Here is a 7,807-nt window from a genome sequence, read left to right as displayed (position 1 = left end):
TGGCATCGATACCCCATTTTTCAAATGGGCCATATGAGAGAATAGGTGTCTGTGTTTCAGGCATAAGTGACCTAGTGCCGGCCTTTTGACACAACTTACATATTTTGCACCAGTGGTGTACATCACGGTTGAGGCTAGGCCATATGAAGCCTGCCTGCAAGATTTTCCTACTTGTTATGTCTAGGGCAAAGTGACCACCACAAACCCCGTCGTGACAGCTAGCAATTACTCCCGTGATTTCCTGAGAGAGAGGGACCTTCCTGAGTATTTGGTCCTTACCCTTACAGTACAAATCGTCATTGATGAGTCGATACCTTGTGGCCTTCCGCGTCAGCCATTGCTTTCTGTCCCTTTGTTAAATCTGATGGGCATTCCCCTGTTTCCAAAAAATGCATGATGTCAGGCAAGGCATCACTTCCTTGAAATAGAGGGAGCTTTAGTTTTATTGCTCCAACCACCACTTCCTGTAGTCTTTCACTTGCTAGGGCATCTGCTTCTTGTTTTGAGCCCTTGGGATATGGTGTATTTGAACTTCTTCAAACTTACCCAACAAGGTTTTTACACCACTTAAGTGAGTCCTTAAACTAGGATTCTTGCATGTCCATGCTCCATTTACTTGCCTTACCAGAAGTAGAGCATCCCCCAAATACATTAAGGCGTTGTACACCTTGCGAGACGCACCATTGTAGACCCTTGGTTAGTGCTGCATACTCAGCTTCATTGTTAGAATGTGAATCTAACAATTGGCCCAACGAAAATACCTTTGTCCCTTTGTCATCAAAGACCACTATGCCTGTAGCTGCTTTGTCGGACGCTCGCTTGTAGGCTCCATCAAAGTAGAGAGAGTATGCTCCTTCTACCATCGGTGGTACTGGAGGTAATCGGACTTCTCCTTCCTTAGATTGCTTCTCCTTCCTTTCAAAGACTTGGTAGGTCATGAGTCCCCCCAAACTTGCCCTTGTCGTGCTTTCTACCTGTACCGTGTAGTCAAACTCTTGCAGACGAACTAGCCATTTAGTAATTCTAGCAGCACACATCCATGTGTTGTACAACATAGGGAAATATTTCATCCGTGGTTAGAATCACAAATTGCTTAGGCAACAAATATGACCTAAACTTTGTAGTTGCAAATCTAAGAGCTAGGACTAAGTGTTCCACATGGGTGAAACCTTTCTCTCCTGCTGTCATCATTCGACTAGAGAAGTAGATTGGCCTCATGAAGATGTCGTCGTATCCTTTTGGAGTAGCACAGCCCCCAATGAGTCATCACCAACACTTGAGGTGACATAGAATTTTTCATCCCACTTAGGTGGTGAGATAGTTGGCAGAGTGGCTAAGACCTCCTTTACCTTGTTGTAGTGATGTTCGCTTTCCTCGTCCCAAGTGAAAGTTGATCTTTGAGTGAGTTGTTGCAGTGGTAGAACAAGTTGTGATAGTAGATGTATGAATCTACTTAAGTACCTCACCTTCTGTAGAAAAGAGACCAGTTGACGTGCGGTCGTTGGTGAAGGTAGGGCTATGAGTGCGGACACCTTACTTGGGTCGGCGTTGATACCTTTTGCTGAAATTTCATGGCCTAGTAGAATGACTTTACTCTCCCCAATGTGGCATTTATCCACATTTAATTGCCCACCTAGGCTCTGCAACCTGGCCAAACCTTCATTTACCTTTTCTAAATGTGAAATACGGGAGCTATATATACAAAAATCATCAATGAACACTCTTATGGATGTTCCAAAGAACGGTTGAAAAACATATGTGACATATCTTTGGAATGTGGCAGGTGCATTTGTGAGACCAAATGGCATAACCCTGTATGCAAAACAACCCCATGGCGTGATAAAAGTGGTTTTTAGTTGATCTTCCAAGGCTATGCGTATTTGAAAGTATCTAGAATAACCATCACAGACGGTATAGCATTCAAAACCCGCTACTTCATTCAGAATTTCATCCAAGAAAGGGAGAGGAAAGTGGTCTCTCTTTGTAGCTGCATTTAGTGGTTTGTAGTCAACACAGACCCTCCACTTACCATTCTTTTTAGGCGTCACCACTACGGGTGACACCCATTCTGAGTTTTCTACAAGATAGATGAATCCCGCCTCCAGCAGTTTCCTTACCTCGGCCAAGAGTGCCTTTTCTTGTATGACCCCCAGTCGTCGTAGCTTTTGCACAACTGGTTTTACCCCTTCCTTCAGCTTAATATGATGTTCCACCACTGTAATGCCTGTGATTCTTTCATAGTTGTCAATGAACAGGTTAGGAAATCCCATCAACATTTGCAAAAAACTATCTTTCTCCTCAAGTGTTAATTCCGTAGACAACATACCCTTCAACCTACTTCCTCCTAGGCCAGGTGATTTTCTCTCCTCTTCATTGGGTTTCCCTTTTGGTGATGGATCACCAGTTGTGCTTACCCTTTGTGGATCCTTCATAATGATACCCATCACATCAATGGAACTGTCACTTTCGTCGGTGGATGTGGTCTCCTCCTCAGAACTGGAAGATTCGCTAGTGGTTTCATCTGCCGATGTTTCCAGATTCATTTGCTTCTGCTTGCCAATCCTCATGTCGTAGTAGATTGTCTCCCCTTTCTTACCCGTCATGCGTAGAAGGCCAGTACCCCAGTCCTGTTTTGCCTTCATGGCCATCAGCCATGGCCTTCCCAAAATTAGTGGATTAGGCGATGAAATGGGGAGCATAGGGTAGGGGAATGAGAAGGGAGAGAGTGGTAGAGCACATGGCAGATAGGTGGGAGTTGATGGCGAAGACTCGCACGAGGATTATGGCCATCATCCTTCATTTAGTTGCCCTTCATCTTCCATAGCCAAGGGTGTAGAGGTCATGCTCAAGACAAGCATGGTGATTGCGGTGATGGTGATGGTGTGGGTGTGTGTGTGTGTGCACTAGGCACACACAGTGCATAGTGTGTTCTTTGGTGATGTTGTGTGTTTTTGTGTGATGGTGAACCCTCTTTATATAGGGGAGGAGGGGGGGGAGAAATTCTAGAATTTAGAAATGAAGAAATCATTATCTACATAGGCCATGTGACTGTGGGCCCCACTTGTCTGGCTGTGTGTATATGTGCCAGAACAGCAGTCTCATGAGAGAGAGACTAAGAGAGAGAGATGGGTTGATGAAAAAAAGTGAGAGGTGACATGGAGAATAAAGTAATTACAAGAGGGGAGAGAGAGGAGTGTGTTCAGAGGTGAATCTGTGTGCAGATGTGTGTGAACACAAGAAAAATCAGGTAACCACCGGGTGGGGATGGGTCTGTGGGCACCTTTTTTAGTGAAACTGAGTGTGTGTGAGTGTGGGGGAGGTTATTTAGCTACAAGACAAGAGACATGGCGCCCTTTAGAGAGAGGGGGGGGTATTTGGGTCATGGGATATGATAGGAGAGAGAAAGGGGGGTGGGGTATACTATTTTGGAAGATAGGGTAAGTTGCATGTGAGTTAGGGTGCATTATTGGTGAGTTAGAATGCATTATTGGTGAGAGGTGGGGTAGCTTGAGGGGAGAGAGAAAGGAGAAAGGAAAAGGGGAAGAGAGAGGGGGTTGACCTTTTGAGTGGAGGAGAGGAAAAGGGACACACGGCGGGGCAACAGTGAAGAAAAAGGAGGCAAGGTGGGGATGGGCTGCCCCGCAGGCATGAGGTGGCCTATTTTACCTTTCTCATATATTTACATAATCATACTTTATTTTTTTCTTACTTTTTTCCAATGTCTTTTATCACTCCCTCCCTAAGAGGGGGTTTTCATGGGGTGGGGACGAGAGAAGAGGGGTATTGGACCTTGGCTTGTGAAAAGCCCCCATCAATGGCAAGGACAGGTTACTTTAATCACACTAGACATGGGGGAGGAAATGATAAGGCCAATAGCCTATTAGAGTTACACCAATGGACTTATAGACGACTTATTCATAGAGCAAGGCAGAAGGAGCTTCTTAAGAGTTCAAAAATTACATGGTCTTTACAACACATCTGAAAAGAGAAGAAACAGATGGCTTGGGGAAATTCAAATACGGGGAAGTGCCATGCGAGGTGGCGACACTCACGAGTCAGGAGCGGGAGAAGATGGACTTGAGGGAGAAGATGGACCTGAGCCCGTCGTTTTTATCCTCTTAGATGCACCTCCTTCTTCCTCACTCTGTACCTCTTTGATGTGCAAGCTCTGTAGACGGGCTCGTTCCTTTGTTGATGGCAGCATCCCCACGAGCATCAAGCATCTTCTTTTCCTCATAAACAACCACTTGTTGTATGGATCTAAGCTCTCTGGGTCTTCAACCCCTGCAGCTAGAGCCTGAGCTATGTAGGACATAAAATGGGGGGCTCTGGCTTGGCACCCATACCCAATGCCAAAGACGCGTAGAGCAAACTATTCTCAATCAAAATTAGTCTTTCTGCGTTTAGTGGGAGGGGGTGCCCACCACAAAATCTTGTAATAACTTTCATTGCAAACAGTGGGAACTTTGCATTGTCCTCTTCCTTGTCGTATATTATGATCTACAAAACAATAATAAAACATTTATGGGCCCTAAGCGAGATTAGTACAATTGCCAAGTACTTGATTTGTTTCTACAAACCTTTTTGCGGTTGAAATGCTCGATGTAGTGGGACAACGTTGCATCCTTGCCTTGTACTCCAGTGACAAGCCCTTGCCGTGAGCCTCCCGCTCTTCTAAGGAAACTATTGTCATACACTAGCACGTGTCAACAAAAATATTGTTCATGATATTTCATCACTGGGCCATCTCCAATACCATCTGAATGCCTTTAAAAACTACCATCTAATTCTCGTCCATTTCCAGAATCGACCTTCCCCACAAGTGATAGACTGACTGACTATTCATTACCTGAGCTCTGGGTGCCATGGTCCTACCCATGTTTTCCAAGCCGAGTGGTTTTTTTGTCGATTGAAACTGCTCATCTGTTGGCAAATTGGCCTCTCTAGACTTCACTTCATTGAATGTATCTTTGATCAGTTGCCACCCTGAAGTGAAATGTAAGTTGTGGATAGCTATGTCAGCAATAAGATGTTAGTCCACTCCATCATCATCCACAAATCCCATGTCTGCCTCACAAAAATCTGCAATTGCAGCTAGGCAGTAGTCCTCCCATATATTTATCTCATGCATGATATTTGTGAGCAGAAAATAGTGGGTGTCGCCTGCCATAGCAAAGCTGGGAGTGCAATTCAGAGGCAAAGTCACTTCCTTATTTGGGCTTTCTTGCTTGCACCTTGATGCTGCATTCGCAAGAGAAGCAAGAGTTAAGCCCGCATCAAATGCTTCCTTTAATACCTCTACCCACTCTTCTTCTGGGTCAAACTGCACCTCCACATCCTCTATCTCTTCCTCTAGCGCCAATGGACAATACCAAAAGTTGTTGACTAGGAAGTCTCTGACTCACCATCCGTCTGTAATACAAGTAACAGACAAACCCGTGGTTGAATTCCACTAAGCAACACTTTTTTAAGTGCTTCATACACCTGTCTTGTACAAGCAGTGCATTGGAGGGACACTTTTCTAGACAACAATTCAGTCTCCTTGCCGCACTCTTGTCAGGGTCAAGGTCGGCTGGGGGCACATATCTCATGCCATCAATTGTCATGGAATTGTCACAAATGACTGCCTCATACTGTTGCAAATGGGTTTGTAGGTACTCAAATGAGCAATCTATGATCCTCTCTATAGAAAACTCTGCATTAAACATTCCTGATAGTTCTGATGCACGGTGATGAGCATAGGCATTGTATAAGAACGTGAATAGTTTTTCTTCACATGTATCCTCATCCACATTGTCTCTCTCCAGGACTATGATCCCCATGACTGAAAGAAAAAGCAATCCAAAACTATTTTTCAAAATTGGTCTGTTTTTGGTGTCATAACCAAGTGAATATTGAGCCTGGAGTATCCCTCAAGGTCTCTACTCTCTTGGTTATGTCCCGTGCACTAATTTCATAATAGGTGACATGACTAGAGTCAAAACCAGGCGAATAGGGGCCCCAAGAATCTCCGAAGGACCCTATTCGCTTGGTTTTGACCCAACTTGAATTATGTTGTACCCACGTCCATTTACAATAGGTGGATTGGAACAGAGCATTTAATGTTATCAGTAAATGCTTTGTATCCTGGCCCACATCGTATGTCTCCAGGACTATGATCCCCATGTCTAAAAGAAAAAGCAAGCCAAAACTACTATTGAAAATTGGTCTGTATTTGGTGTCATAACCAAGCGAATATTGGACCTGGAGTATCCCTCACGATCTCTATTTGCTTGGTTCTGTCCCATGCACTCATGTCATAATAGGTGACATGACTAGAGTCAGAACTAGGCGAACAGGGACCCCAAGAATCTTCAAAGGGCCCTATTCGCTTGGTTCTGACTCAAGTTGAATTTACGTTGTACCCACGTCCATTCAAAACAGGTGGATTGGAACAGAGAATTTAATGTATCAATAAAAGATATATTGGCCTACTCACTCACTATGCCCAAACATAGCATTGAATAACAATTCAGGCACTGTCACATAAGGAGTAATTATTCTAACCATGCGGTGCATGGAGAATCTCAACTAATACGTACGATTTGTAACTATGCGAATCTTGAGGTTGCGAGACTTCTAATCTTACCCTAACGACCACTCTTTGACCTTGAAGTGTTGTTCCCCTTGTGCCCTAACCCCGTTACACAGTGGCTTTGGTGCACACATAGTTAACAACACACAGGCAAGGGGGGGAAGGGGGGGGGGGGGAGAGAGAGAGAGATAGATAGATAGTTCTATTATCGTCCTGGGAGGTCAAATATGACCTATGGGACCTAGAGAGAGAGAGAGAGAGAGAGAGAGAGAGAACCTCTCTCTACAAAATCCAATGGCACCGAATTGGATGGTGATGTTGCAGGTCGCTGAGAGAAAGAACCAAAAGGTGGCCAGGAGGAAGAGGAAGAAAAGGAAAAGGCAAGGGCGATGGCGACGTGGTAGCAATGGACTCAAGCCAGTGGAGGTCTGTCAATGCAAGATCGTGAGAGGTGGCCAAGGGGAAGAGTGCAAAAAAGGCGAAGACAAGGGCGGTCTGTTTGTTCTACTTGGAGATGGAGATGTCGACTGCAACAAAAATCAACATCTGACTCTAAACGGTCACTTGAAAAAGGCATGTGGGTTGTGCTCACAAGGACAACCATTTTAGGAGTAATAAACGGGATCAGATTCCCATGCAGTACGATCTACCAACCACAATCTCGGGTGTAATCATGTGCATAAGTGAAGTTGTCACCCTCGTCGAGGTAAGCATACTAAGTTTAGAGGCAGCACCCCTGCCAAACATTTTAACTATACCCTAGGCCCAGATGAGCGCTCATACAGTGAGCAAACAGTAAAAGCTTGAGCGCTCTTCTCCCTCTTTTTGCATCCTCTACTGCCTAGCGTTTTAACTCTGCCCCCGTCGATGCTACGCAGTAAGCAAACCATCTCTTTTGTGCTCCCAACCCTTTTTGTGCATCCTCATCTTACTCTCTAGTGCTCCTCCTTTTTGCGCATCCTCCTCTTGTTAAGTATGGAGCCTGCTTACCCCTTGTAATTTTTTGTGGTAAAAACGCACATTTGTAAGGCCCCCATTATGAGGAGAAGCCATCGTGCGTGAAGGAAAATCACTCGTCGGAAATAAAAATCACTCGTCGGAAACCAAAATTTTCACGGCCAAAATTCAGGGGCAACATTAGGGACCAGAATTTTCCTTTTCGCTGGAATATTATGGCCAGACGACGGCCGGAAAGTGGTCGAAAAACCACCAGTCGGTTGGCCAGTTGGCCGG

Source organism: Adiantum capillus-veneris, chromosome 8 (genome assembly GCF_014529385.1).
Source record: "Adiantum capillus-veneris isolate H3 chromosome 8, ASM1452938v2, whole genome shotgun sequence".
NCBI lineage: Eukaryota > Viridiplantae > Streptophyta > Polypodiopsida > Polypodiales > Pteridaceae > Adiantum > Adiantum capillus-veneris.
The sequence above is the reverse complement of the archived record's forward strand: the minus strand, read 5'-3'. Positions refer to the sequence as shown.